The sequence below is a fragment of the Lolium rigidum genome, chromosome 4 (genome assembly GCF_022539505.1).
Source record: "Lolium rigidum isolate FL_2022 chromosome 4, APGP_CSIRO_Lrig_0.1, whole genome shotgun sequence".
Taxonomy (NCBI): Eukaryota; Viridiplantae; Streptophyta; class Magnoliopsida; order Poales; family Poaceae; genus Lolium; species Lolium rigidum.
Genome location: NC_061511.1, coordinates 90,132,569 through 90,146,455, shown reverse-complemented (window position 1 = coordinate 90,146,455; position 13,887 = coordinate 90,132,569). Strand labels below are relative to the sequence as shown.

Genomic DNA, 13,887 nt, shown 5'->3' with positions numbered 1-13,887 from the left:
CCGCATCCAGAAGTTTTCAAACTTGAAGGCTCTAGGTCTCCGAGGTCCGCAATCATCGGCGAGGAGTAAGGGACAGTTGTCCGAAAGGGAGGAGGATAGAGCATGTAGCACGTGGGAGGTAGTGCTAATTCTTTCCATGATGCAGAGTAATATTAAACAGATGGAGTATTCGCGGAGAGGGCAAGGAAGGTCACGAGACAAAATTCTCCTAAATTTCTCTCGTTTGTTGTGCTTAGAAAACTGCACTGTATAACCATTTGAATGCCGATCGATTGCTTGTACGTTAGCCTAGCGTGGCTGTTTAGGGGAAGGTTCCAATGACTCACAAGCTGTTGTCATGTTCCTCCCGTACGTTTCTTATCTCCCAGTGGACATTTAAGTTCAGAGGCAGAGTCACAGGCCATGAAAATAAACTGCAGATTATCATCTGTTTGGCTCCTAGCTTTTGATTAGGATTAAGCAATTTGTTGGTTACATATGTCACAAGTCGTCCACATGCACATACTATTCTTGTGAACCTGCACTTATAAACTTCCCCCTGACTCTTGGGGTCCTGTGATTTTCTACTTCACGTGATCAACCAATCTGGTCATTGTCGATATCTACCGAAATCGTGAGCATGTACCCTAACGCAGTCCGTGTGCCTCCAATCAAAAATCTCCCAGAAACATCTTGTACATGTCAGTAACAATCAAACTTATATTGATGACCCCAAATCGTATCTTGTTAGATCGCGACCGCACATCGTTTACACGGCTACAAGAGGGTCAGAATGCCTGGACCACTTTGTCATATCAATGCACTCTCGTGATCACTATGGTGGTTTCCGGATCTAGAAGTTTCACAACTTTACCAGTAACATGTTTGTATAGTGGCTTGCCAAAGATATGACAACTGATAGATAAACTAATGGATTTACCATTTCTAAGAGCATCTCCACTCGTCTCCCCGAACAGACCCCCGACTAGCCATTTTTTTCATCCGGACGGCGAAAAATGGCCCAGCCGCGCTCCCGGTTCCTCGTTTTTCGCCGGATTTGGGCTTTCATCCATCCGGCGAGCTCACGCCAACCCCGGTCTACCGGGGAGCGCTCGGGGACTCCGGACGAAGCGAAAGCGCGCGAAACGCCGAGAAATCTCTCCCGCGCTTTCGTTTCGTCTTCGCCGCGGAGGTGGCCCCGACCGGTCAGCGACACGCGCATCGTCTTCCGCGCACGCATCGTCTTCCGCGCGCGTAAAGGCTGCCGCCGGTCCAGCTCGCCGCGGACCCGTCGCATTCCACGCGGCATTAATCGCCGGCGCCGGCCCGCGCCTATATACGCCGCTCCGCTCGCCGCGACGCGTATCCCTCGCTCCACTCTCCCTCCACTCTCCCTCCACTCTCCTCCACTCTCCCGATGGCGTTCAACGACGAAGACGGCGCAGCCGAACAACCGGCTTCCCCGCCGGTCGCTGCACGCGTGGGAGGGGCACCTCCTCCACCAGGCGGGGTACCACTGCCCGCCGGACACCAGGCCTCCCGACGGCGGGTGGCGGCTAAGTGCTGGCGGCGTGCCAATCCCGCCGCCGCCCCAGGGCCACGCCCTCGACGCCGCCATCGAGGAGACTCGGATGGCGATGACGGAGGAAGAACGCGCCGACCCGCGCCACCACCCCGAGAACTACACGAGGTGGAATTCTTTCTTCCTCCGGCGGTGGGAGCGGGAACTGGCGTCCTACGACGGCCCGCCGCCTCCGCCTCCGCGCAACAACGCCGCGGGTCGCCGGCGATGGTGGAGCGCGCCGAATAGGACGCTCCACAACGTCCTCGAGCACATCGAGGGCGGAAACACCCCGGCGCTCACGATGCCCCCTTCATCGAGGGCATCGGCCAATCGTCGCCGGGGAAACAGCTGGCAGCCACGGCGCATGGCTGCCAGCTCGTCGTCTTCCGACACGGTGAGGTCGCTCTCCAGGTCGGCGCCATCCAGGCGGCATCGTCATCCGCGAGCCCTCGGCGGCATAAGGGCGCCTCCGCCCGAGGCGCGAACAGGATACCTCCGGCGAGCGGAAGCGCAAGCCGGCGAAGGTGAAGGTGGAGGAGGTCGAGAGCGCCGAGGACGCGGCCATCCTCGAGGCCGTCATCGCGAGGTCCCTCCAGGACCTCGTCCCCGCTCAGAACGCCATGCCGCTCGACCAGGCCTGCGCCTGGTCGAGGGAGCAGTGGGAGAAGGAGGAGGCGGAGCGGCAGGCGAGGCTCCTCCAGGACGTCGCCCGCTACCGCCGGCCTGCAACTCCTCCATCCGGCGCCGCCGTCCCCGTCGTCAACCTCGAAGCCTCCGATGACGACCTGTACAGGCCATCGCCGTCCCCGCCTCGCACCAGTGGCCGGTGGGGAGACGCCGGCCAAGGCAGCAGCCAGGGGGCTTCGGCGCCGCCGCAGTTCGACGACGACAGCTCCGACGACGATGGCGGCGACGGCGACATGGACTACACGGTGTTCTGCCGCCATTTCGGCATGTAGAGCGCCGTGTTTTAATATTTACAGTTGTATTCCCCTAGCCGAATTCGAAATATAGTCGAATTCGGTCCTCTATGTATGAACTTCGCCCTCTATATAGTAAATATCATTAAATTTAGTCTAAATTCGACCATTTTATGCCGTAGTTTGTCAAGTTTCCGTTTTTCAAATTTAGATCGCCGTCTTCGCCTGAGATCGCGGCTGGGAATCTACTCCTCCCCATGCCAATTTTACGTCCAATCCGGACGTAAATTTCCCCGGATTTTGGCGTGGGGAGGGCAAACGAGTGGAGATGCTCTAAGTCTTCCAAGGAGTATGGTTTCTTTAAAAGGTCGAGTTTGACACCATAAAACTAAAAGTTGCACACAAAAAACTAAGAAATTTTGAACACAAAATTGTGCAATGGCCTAGTTATGAAATATTAGAAAACTACAATGTGTTATTATGAAGTATTTTTCATTATGTTGAATACCTTCATTTACCAATCTAAATACTCCCACCGATCCCACCTAATTGACTCAAATTAGTACAAATTTATACCGAATTCAAATCAATTAAAAGGGATCAGAGGGAGTACCATTTTAACTGCATGCAACAAAAACAATGTACAATACAAACTAAGGGAAAGACTGACCTCGACCAATCCATCGGGTGGATCGGTTGGGCTCTCACCGACTCGCGAACCTCTATAATCGAGCAAGCATGCATCAAAGACCCAATCCCCATATCCCCACCATGCGAAGCTGCCCCATACGTGTAGTGCTTCCCTCGAAGCTCGAGTTCGTGCAATCGTGCTCCGAAATCGTCTGGATTGTCTGAAATGGACCCTGGTCTTCCCGTTCGGGTCCAACGGGACTCCAACTACTCGGGAGTATTAGTGACATTTTCGCAAATCGGTGAAGGCCGGCACCTCAAATGTTTGGTAGTCAAATCGATAAATGTTTATGTTGCGTTGCGTGCTTCAGGATGATGCAAGCGTGTGTTACACATTACTGGCATGTTGCAACGATTTTGAAATTCTGGTGATTTTGTATATTGGTGTGTCCGTTCTTACTCCGTAGTATGTTGCATGTTTTAGTGACGTTTGTGCAATCAAGGTGGACTTTTTGTTGCACGAGCATGTTTGTATTGAAATGTGTTTCACCGATTTTTGATGGGCCCGAGATTATAAAAAAAGCAACAATATTACATACTCCCTCAGATCCATAATATTGTCGAAACTTTAGTTCAACTTTACCATAAGTAAATCCTAACCGAGCAGAGAGCTGGAAAGCCACCTGTTCCGGCGAGCAGATGACTCACTGTCAGGGGACGAAAGTGCAGTGAGGGAACTGCCATCTGAATATCTGATCCAAGGTTCCACCAGATCCGTGAGGAAAAGGCAGCACTCACACACACGGCGACCGACCGACGGTTGGTCGTTGGCAAAGCGCGAGGACTCCATGGATTCGTGGCCGTGAGCGGCCCGTGAGCTTTGTTGCGTAGCTGGGCGGATGTGCGGCTGGGCGCGCCGCGCGTGGTGGAGGTGGAGGTGGAGACTGGGAGGCGGCAGTACTTTGCGATCTTCACCCTCGGGCGGGCGGGGCCCGACAGCGATCACAAACCTGCAGCAAGCGTCTGGTGCAGCGAGTCACGGGCTATCTCACGACTCACGGTCGGCCGGCCGGCCGGCGGATCTCCATTGCCTGCGTTCCGTCCTCCACCAACCGTCGCGCGCGCCTCCAGGCTCCAGCTACGTGCCTCTGCCTGCGCGAGACACATCCACGACTCTGCCCAAGAAGCTTCACGCGCGGCAATACCATGCAATGGTCAATGGTGCACATTATACACTATATAAAGGCTGATCAGATTAGGCAATCGGTATTGATTTGGATACTGTTCATTGCCTATTTATCCACTCTTTCAGCCAATCAGGTAACGACACATTATCACAGTGGCACTATTTATGGGCTATTTATTCATTCCTTCATCCAAGCAAAGGCAACCGGCTACCGGCAGAGACATTCTTTCTGTTTCTATCGATGTGTGGTTCTCCTCAGCGGTGGTCAAAGCGGTGTGGACCCAGTTGAGAAACACCCTCGAGACCAAAAAAAAAAAAGAAAACCAAAGCTCTATTCCTCCTCTCTTTCTCCCTGGCCAGGCGCGGGCGGCGTGCGTCCCGCGCTGCAGAGGCGGCGGCGGGCGCGTGCCCGGGCTACGGGCGGGCGGTTGGGGCGACGTCGGCCGGGCGCATGGCCACGCGTGCCTGGGGCGGCGGCGGGTGCGCGGTCTCGAGGGCGTCGAGCAGGCGGCACGGTCTGGCGCGGGGGATGGGGCGGCGAGCGGGTGGTGCGGCCAGGCGCGACGGCGCACGGGGTACACGGCGGTGGGTTTGAGGTGCGGCACGCGAGGCCGAGGCGGCGGCGGACAGACGCGGCGGCGGCCAGTCGCACCATGGCGCGAGCTGAAGTGGGGCGCCGGTGCTGGAGGCGTAGCAAGGCGGACCAGCCGGACACAGAGTCGGCGCAGCGGCGCGGCGAGAGCAGTCGGCAAGGGGGTAGGGCGGCACGGCGGCGATCCGGCAGGGCGCAAAGGACGCGGGTGACTGGACGCGAGCCGGAGGGGAGCGGCGTGGGAGTCAGAGGCGCGGGCGGACCGGCAGGCCGCGCCGGAGCCTTTTCCCTTCCAAGGGTCGGTGCCCTCCTCTTTCCTGGCCGGTGAGTTCTTGGCTGTTCAAATCCTTTATCGCGAGCGTCTTCGTTGCCAATGCTTGGCGTGGTGACTCCCTTCCCTATTTTGTAGAGAGAGATATAGGTCAGAAATGATCCCCAATATGTACATCCGTTCTAATCTTTCCTGGCATAAATTTCATTAGCTCCATGAGTTAGCACGCAAGATATCCACGTGAGATTTGTTTCCGCTGATACCCAATTTTGCATCAGGAAAGCCAACTCATAGATTTTGGTCTGGTAGCTAGCAGTTTATGTCTTGCGTCAGGTTGGACATTGGACCTCCGGTAAGATGGCCTACCAATTAACTCCATCTATTTTCTTCTACCATATAGCTAGGCAAAAGTTTCTTTGTTATACAATCGGATTACATGCTGTGCAGATAAAAGTATGGTGGACTTACTAAGAGATGTTCAGTATATATGGACTCCAGTTATGGTTCTGTTATTTATTTATGCACACCTTACGTTTCATAAATTGATTGAAGGAATTGTATGGAGGGTGGCCGCGTGGTGTTCTTCGCGGACACCGGACAGAATAAGCTAAGCTGTTCATTGAGCGGGCATTGTCTCAGTAACAAAGCTTGCATCACATAGTGATACATGAGAGAATGTACATCGTCAACATGTAAGGGAGATGGTTAAGGAAATAGTACTGACTGTAACTGAAGTTGGAAGACTGGACTATAATGTTTTCCTTGACGTGAAGACAATAGAGGGGATGTATGAAATTAGTCCGAGTCTAATGGAGGCTTTATCGGTCATCAAACTCCACTGAATCGCACGAGATCTCAGCTGCACCCGCCGCTGCGAGGTGTGTTTGGATCTGGCTAATTCTATTTTGGTTTGTTAATTGTTATTATCAGAATCAGAACTTCAGCTTTGTTCCCGTAAAACCGCGTACTGGAGAACTTCATCTAAGGGCTAATTTCAGTTTCAGCTTTCTATAGAAATTTGCTGGAAGAGGACTCCAAGATATTCACAATGAATAAATGATATGAGAGGATGCTGCCACGGCAAATACTGGTCCCTTACCCCTTATCCAACATTTTCAAAGCTGGTATGTTCGTCCATTGCTCATTGCAAGAACGCCCCATATTTTGCCATCATGTGGTGTTAGTTTTGTTTTGTTTACGGTAGATCTCTGAATTTTACGATGCCACCTGCAAAATGGTTGAACAGTTTCATGAATTCAATCTTTGTCAACATATATATGGGAGTAGCAAATTCAATCTTTGTCAGTATATGCACCAAATACATTCATGCCACCCACATGATTTTTTGGCTAAAAGTTTAGAAACTGATTATTCAGATCTAAAAGAATGCCATGAGCGTAATTTTTGGGTAGTGTATAAGTATCACCGTGGGTGAAACTACTTTCCATGTTACCAGGTTCAACCAGTGAGCCGAAGTGTGGTGCTTTTGAGTTTCAGGGGTCCCAAGCCAGCTTGTGCTTCTGATGATCCATACTTCCGGGGCGACGTCGGTATGCCTTGCAGTTCGCAGTGCTGGGACTGCTATGCCAACTCCTGGCGTGCATCCTTATATTTCAGATATCTTTCTTTCTAGGATTTGTTGGTACTTTGTCTCAACATTGAGTTTGATCCATGCAGAACAAATAGGTAGCAAAAAGGTAGTGTATACTATATCCGCACACCATAAGTTCCGTGTGGTTTATTTGTATTTCACATCTTCTGAAGTTCATAAAAGTATTCATGGTTAGTAGTGGCTTGCTGAATTGTCTATCCTAAAGTTATGCTCATCGGCTCATAGTAAGCTGTTCAGTTGTTCGTATTCAGGTAACTTGCTTATATTTTGTTTTTGCTAGGTTGACCATAACGCCGTTCGGGATTTATTTTGCACCGCTGGCGTTTCCATTGTGACAGGTAGTTTCTTCATGCCACCGTCTTTTATGGTTTGCTTTTTTTTTTTTGCTTCTTGGCTTGGGTAATTTGATTTAATTTCCTATGCCCTATCCCCCCCCCGCGTAATGTAGGCTGCTGGGCCCTGTTGTTGTTAGTATGGGTGGTACCTGCGGTCTTGAATAAGCATATGCTTTATTACATATAATTACTGGATATGTTACTTTTCCTTCCAGTCATGAATGTTTATCCAAGACTTTTATTTCAGTTGGAGATTAGGTGGTGACGGTGTCTTCATCTAAAGATATGCTGGGCCTACTTTGTGATCAAAGAGAAGAAAGATAAAAAGGTAGCACAACACGCACACACCCCAAAAGGTACTTAACTCTATCACTGTCATATACTAGGAATTAGTGTTTACAACTAGATTAGAGGATGATTTATATTTCCTATACTGCAGTTATCCTTCTATAAGAAAAATAACACGGGTAAAGGGGGACTTCTTCATTTCTTTATTTCGATATCGCAATGCAGAACTCTAGGTTTAATTCTTCCTTGATACTTCAGTTTATGGCACTAGGACTACAAGGAGATCAGTTATAACTTATTATAGTTCAAAAGTGGCGTGGATATACCATAGAGAACATGTGAACGCTGCTCATTTTATTATTACAGCTTCTTAAATTAAACAGTATGTTCATTCGAGAAATTTACATTTGTCATACTATTGGACTGGTTACATTGATCAGAACATGTTTCTTTTGCTTTGCCCCTTCCCTTTGTGCATAACTTCAGAATATAAAAATTCGACCTGTACCTGGCATTTGAGTATCTTTTATAGGGACAAGAAAGCTTTAACTTATTCAAGATAGCACAATCTCTAGACACTAGAATGCACCAAACTGCAAATGGGTTTCAGTTGTGTGGTTTGTACAATTCTTTAATCAATGCACCTTCACTACATAGCACCATCTTTCTTACCCCACCGAGCTTAGAAATAAGGGTACCCTAGATATAAAGCTTTCCAATTACACCAACCATGATGAAGGTATATAAATAACTTCCACGTTGAGCTATTTCAATTTTGTGCATATATTCTATCAAATATCTGCTCGATTAGTTTCTATATCTGAATTTAACATGCCTGTTATCTTCAAGGTTGTAAATGACAGTGCGATACTAAACAATCGAGCAGCATGGTTGATGATTATTTACAAGATGCTAACTATGAAACCAAAATCTGCAAGGTTTATTTGTCAAGTATATATCTTTACAGCTTACTTTTCGCTTGCAGTATGTGAGATGTTTGTTTTTCGAGATGTGACATGCCACACTATATTATCCAATCTAATAACCTCAAATTTTAAGAAGTAAAATGGTTTCAAACATTACAAATTCTAATACGACTACTAATTTACAGTTTCCAACTTTTCATCTTAGATCAATCTAATGATCGAAGCAGACGACACATTTTAATTGCTCCAACGATTTGTCATCTAGCATGTTGTGTTCTTCACTTATTCTATAGAAACGCCAAAGATTTCTACATCCATACAGTTGACAGTTGGTATTCTCCATACAAAACGCTATTGTCGGTTTTGCCAAGTACAGGTAAGAATACTCTAGCTCTCTTTGCTTATTTCGCTTTGTTTCTTTCTGATATAATATTATGTTATTTGACAAGTGTTTTGGTTGCTACCGAAAGATTCCTACCATGGTATGCCATGATCAATTGCTTCTTTACTAATTTGATGTTCTTGACAAGATCAATTGCTTCTTTACTAATTTGTTGTTCTTTCCCTGGGACCATATAAGTGTCGGAATTGGTCTTCCCTCTATTCAGTTCTTACATTCAACTACTTTTACATGGTGCACAATCTAAATTCTCACAGTGGATCTACTATTTATACTCAGGACAAGCATGATGTATGCTCCGCAAAATCTGCAGCCTTGGGCGTGTCTTTACTGCACATATGCGACTGAAACCCTTTCTCAGTTTCAGAGCTTGGCAGCTGACACAGTGATATAATCTATTTGAGACAAACTTGCTAATATCTGCCAAATCAACTGTAGAGTACGACTAATTTTGGCAATCACAGGCATCATCACTCTGAATTTTCAGGTTTACCCCTGCACAGTACCTACTTCAACTGCATAATCTATCTGAAAAATGTAAAATGTACAGTTATCACAAAACAAAGTACTCAGCTAGCATTAACAGGCTAGCCTTGCTGTTACAGTTAAGAGTTAGATGGCATTAGGCATGTCTGAATGGCCAGCAATCCTATAATATGTATATATATTGATGTTATGGAGTGTAAAAATTCCACTGTATGAAAATCTCTTCCTATTATATTCTGCAGCATCATCTATTTATGTCACTGATGATAGCCCATTTTCTGCTACTATTTGTTCATATGACTATAAAATTAAAATTCAAACTCTGCACTCAACAAGCTGTTAAAAGCTGCTTGCAAAGGTGATACAAAATATATATGAAAACCGCTAACTAATTAGGTCAGAGGACTATCACTACATGCAAAGCCTGATTGAAATACAGATCAACGGCATGCAAATACGATTGCATATCATAACAGTGGTGTATATTTTGTTTTATGTTTTCTTGGGTACAGTGCGCTTCACAAAGGCTACAAGTGCCTACACGTTCCTAGTAATCGTGTTTATATCTCTCGTGACGTTGTCTTCGATGATAATCGGTTTCCCTTCTCAAATATGCCATCATCTCATTCTGTGCCACCCACAAACTCCACTCTTGTTAGTCCTGGCCAATTTGATGATGCTGCCTAATCACGGTGCAGGTACTGCTCGCGGCGCTCGCTTGGAGGTTCTGGACGCCCCAGTCGACGTTCACGTCGATCGCTGCATGGCGCATGCACCCGCGCCACGCGCCGAGGCGCCTCCGTCGCCGCTTCTGGCGACCAGGCCGCTATCGCCTGCGCGGCCTCCCTCGCCTCCTGCGGGTGGGCCGCCACCTGCGTTGCCCCGGCCTGGCTCACCACCCGCCTCGCCCCCTCCAGCTGGACCTGAGCCGCCCTGTGCGTCGCCTTGCGCGTCGCCTACGCCCTCCGCCCAAGCTGGGCTGTCTCCACCTGGGCCGCCACCAGCGTCGCCCGCGTGCTCTGCACCGCAGCTTGACGCTGGTTCCCAGGCCTCAGCTGCGTCGTCGTCGCCGTCTGCCTCAAGTGACGCTCCTCCACCGCCTCCTGTCACTGCCGCGTTGCGTCCCCACACTCGCAGTCGTAGTGGAATTCATCGGCCCAAGACACATACCGACGGCACTGTAGCATGGATTGCTGCCTGCTTGGCTCAAGCGCAGTCTGATCCAACTGCTGAGCCCCGTCACTACCAAGCTGCGATGAGCATCCCGCACTGGCGTGCTGCCATGGATCTTGAGTTTCAGGCTCTTCGTTAGAATGGTACCTGGCAGCTGGTTCCTCCTCGTTCTGGTGTCAACGTCATTGACTCCAAGTGGGTATTTAAAGTAAAGAAGCATGTTGATGGCTCTATTGAGCGATACAAGGCTAGGCTCGTTGCAAAAGGCTTCAAGCAACGGTATGGGCTCGACTATGAGGATACGTTCAGTCCTGTAGTTAAACCCACCACTATTCGGCTGCTTCTCTCACTCGCTGTCACTCGAGGTTGGGATCTTCGTCAAATGGATGTTCAGAATGCTTTCCTCCATGGCGTATTGGAGGAAGAGGTATACATGCGCCAGCCTCCTGGCTATGTTGATTCTGCTCACCCTCAGCACCTCTGTCGCTTGGTCAAGGCACTCTATGGCCTGAAGCAGGCTCCTCGTGCATGGCATGCACGGCTTGGTGTTGCCCTGCGCTCCCACGGTTTTGTGCCGTCTACAGCTGACACTTCACTGTTCCTTCTTCAGCGTCCAGAGGTTACCATGTATCTTCTGGTTTATGTTGATGATATTATTCTGGTTAGTTCCTCTGCTGCAGCTACGGATCGTCTCATTGTGGCTCTTGGTTCTGATTTTGCTATCAAGGATCTTGGCAAGCTACACTACTTTCTTGGGCTCGAGGTCACATATCCTGGTGATGGCCTTGCTCTTTCCCAGCAGAAGTACTCGCAGGATCTGTTACGGCGTGCTGGCATGCTTGAGTGCAAGGCTGCTACTACGCCTATGTCTTCCATCGACACTCGTCACGCTACCGATGGTACTCTGCGTCTGCGCGATGATGCTGCGAGTATCGGAGTGTTGTTGGCAGTCTCCAGTACCTCACCATCACTCGGCCTGATGTCTCCTATGCAGTTAACCGCGTCTGCCAGTATCTTCATTCACCACGGGACTCATTGGTCTGCTGTCAAGCGTATCCTACGCTATGTTCGTTCTACTCTCACATTTGGACTTCACCTGAGGCCGGCACCTTCAGCCGTGCTCTCAGCCTTCAGTGATGCGGATTGGGCTGGTAACCCAGATGATCGGCGATCAACGGGGGGTCATGCAGTATTCTTTGGTCCTAACTTGATCGCCTGGTGACATAGTGTGGTGACCTTGCATACCACTGCATGTTGTAGTATGCCAGTCGTTGATATAACATTCGCGAAGTACCATTCCGCAAATATCACATCCCTCAGAGTAGTACAACAGAACATAGCAAGGTCCATAACTCATTCACATATTATTACAACACACATACACAAGTCGTCTCGGAGCTCCTCTTGGGTCCTGAGAGGATAACTCCTGGGTTCGAGGCGAACCCAACTTAACTTACAATACTATTGTCTCATTAAACAAACATTTATTTAATCGAGCAGCTACATGGTAAGAGTTTGTGCTGCTCGGCTACTACTACTCCTCAGATATCTCTAGGCTTGTTCTTCTCCGGAAGCCTCCCCGGATCCGTAGACGATGATGTAGTCTACGCCTTCAACTCCTCCCGAGAGGTCGGGTGCATCATAGCCGATAACCTCGGCTCCTTCATTGTTGTCGTAGTCCTCCTCCGGACGGTTCGGACAATCTAAGCATGGGATTTAAGAGTGGTATGAGTACGAGCGTACTCAACAAGTTCATTATAGATAAGAGGTGTTTAATGCACTAGCTACGATATTAGACCAGAAAGTCTAATACCAATGCAAGTTTTGGTAAACATTTCTTCAAGAGATTGCTTTTATTTCAAAGAGCTATGTCCGTCGGCCTTCACCGGTTTACTAGAACTTCATGGAGCTCCTTTCCGGCCGCGTTCGCAGTTCCTCAATCCCGGAACGAGGAGTGACGGAGTCACGATTCTTTACACTCTGCAGAGGTGTGTTGCTTTACCCATAAGAGATCTTAACCTTGGTGCCAACCGGGCAGCTTTCCCGTCCACACTTCCTTCGGTGTGAGGCCCGGTATAAGGTCTAGCCATTCATGTTCCTCCGCTACCTCGAACACCCACCCTTTTGTAAGATTGTCCTCCCCTATATCCATGATGAGACCGTTCCGGGCATTCATATGCCTTCCCCTATCATCATGGATAGACCGTTCCGGACACCTTACAATCCCTCATAGACCGCAATACCGTGGGGACTTAGGACTCCCCAGCCTCACCATCTTGCTCCTTCGGGCGACAAGTGTACTACGGACTATGCCGTGGGGACTTAGGACTCCCCGACCTCACCGGCTTGCCCCCTTGGATTACAAGTGTACTACGGTAAAGCGCATCCGTTGATGAACGAGAGGTGGAAACACTTTTGACTACTCCGTCCCACTCCGGATCTTATGGTTAACACGGGTATTACGGCACAAGAATCATCGGCGACATTTGTTGTTTAATCCTAGATGGATATAAACCCGTGCAATGGAACCTCCACCATATCAACACAATCCATGGTTCCATTGCCCACCACATAGTCATATTCATAATTATGAAAGTAGTGGTTTTGATTTTTATGCGATAGTGATAACCATAATACTTTGCAAGTAATTTGATAGAAATACTCAAATGACATGAGCAAGTGATGAACTTGCTCGAACACGCAAAGTTCTGCAGTTGGAAGGTGTGGACTGACCCTTGTCCTCTTGTTCGAAAAATAGCATCATTGTCCGATAAGGGCAATGGTTAAAGAAGCAATAATGCATGATTCCGAGTTTTAGGGTTTGTTTCCCCGTTCAGATGTCGTTGTTATTTTATGAGAGGTTAGATACTAAGAACATCTTAGGGATACTTGATTTAGGGTAAATCCAACCTTGAAATGTTGTCAAGGTGTTTTGAAGTCCAAAGGCATTAATGGACTTATTTTTATTATTGAAAATTATATGTGTGATTTAAATCATTATTTAAATCATCAAATTAAGACTTATTCTTCTTTGTCTTTAAAAATTCTCTTTGATATTTTATTTAGGTAGAGAATTTTATGCTGATACATTTTCATATTTTTATTTATTTTTTTGGAGTTATATTTTATTTTATAAAATTCTTGGAAATTCTTGTTTAAATGGGTATTTTGGAAATGTCCAAAATACCCTCGGCCCCACTTGTCGGGCGGCCGAGCTGGTTAGGTTGGACCAGCCCGGTGGGCTCGGTCCAACCGACCCGATCGCTTCGTCGTCCTCTACCCCGTAACCCTAATTCCCCTTTTGGGCTCCCGCGACACCGAAATCGCCTCCGCCGTCGTCGCCTCGCTCCGGCCGCCTCCGGCCATCATCGGCGACGATCGGATGTGGATCTGGACCGCCTCTCGACGGCGGACCTGGTGGTCCGCGTCGATTTGACGCTCGCGTCCACCTCGACTCTTCCCCAACGCATCCGCGCCTCGGCCGCACGGATCCGCGAAGATCCGCCGTTCGTCGGCGTCCATGGC

At 48.8% G+C, this 13,887-nt stretch overlaps 1 long non-coding RNA gene across 6 annotated transcripts; it reads left to right on the top strand.

The window, feature by feature from the left end:
• The first annotated feature begins 5,115 nt into the window (after positions 1 to 5,115).
• On the top strand, positions 5,116 to 9,366 carry LOC124708528. 6 transcript variants are annotated; one of them, XR_007005188.1, is made up of 6 exons: positions 5,116 to 5,195; positions 5,421 to 5,494; positions 5,590 to 6,020; positions 6,147 to 7,092; positions 7,337 to 7,445; positions 8,509 to 9,366. It is a non-coding gene; the product is annotated as an uncharacterized LOC124708528 (long non-coding RNA). The 6 variants fall into 6 exon arrangements; XR_007005189.1 differs by having other exon boundaries at positions 5,141 to 6,020; positions 6,147 to 6,266; positions 6,599 to 7,092; XR_007005190.1 differs by having other exon boundaries at positions 5,141 to 6,020; positions 6,147 to 6,924; positions 7,035 to 7,092.
• The last annotated feature ends 4,521 nt before the right edge of the window (positions 9,367 to 13,887 follow it).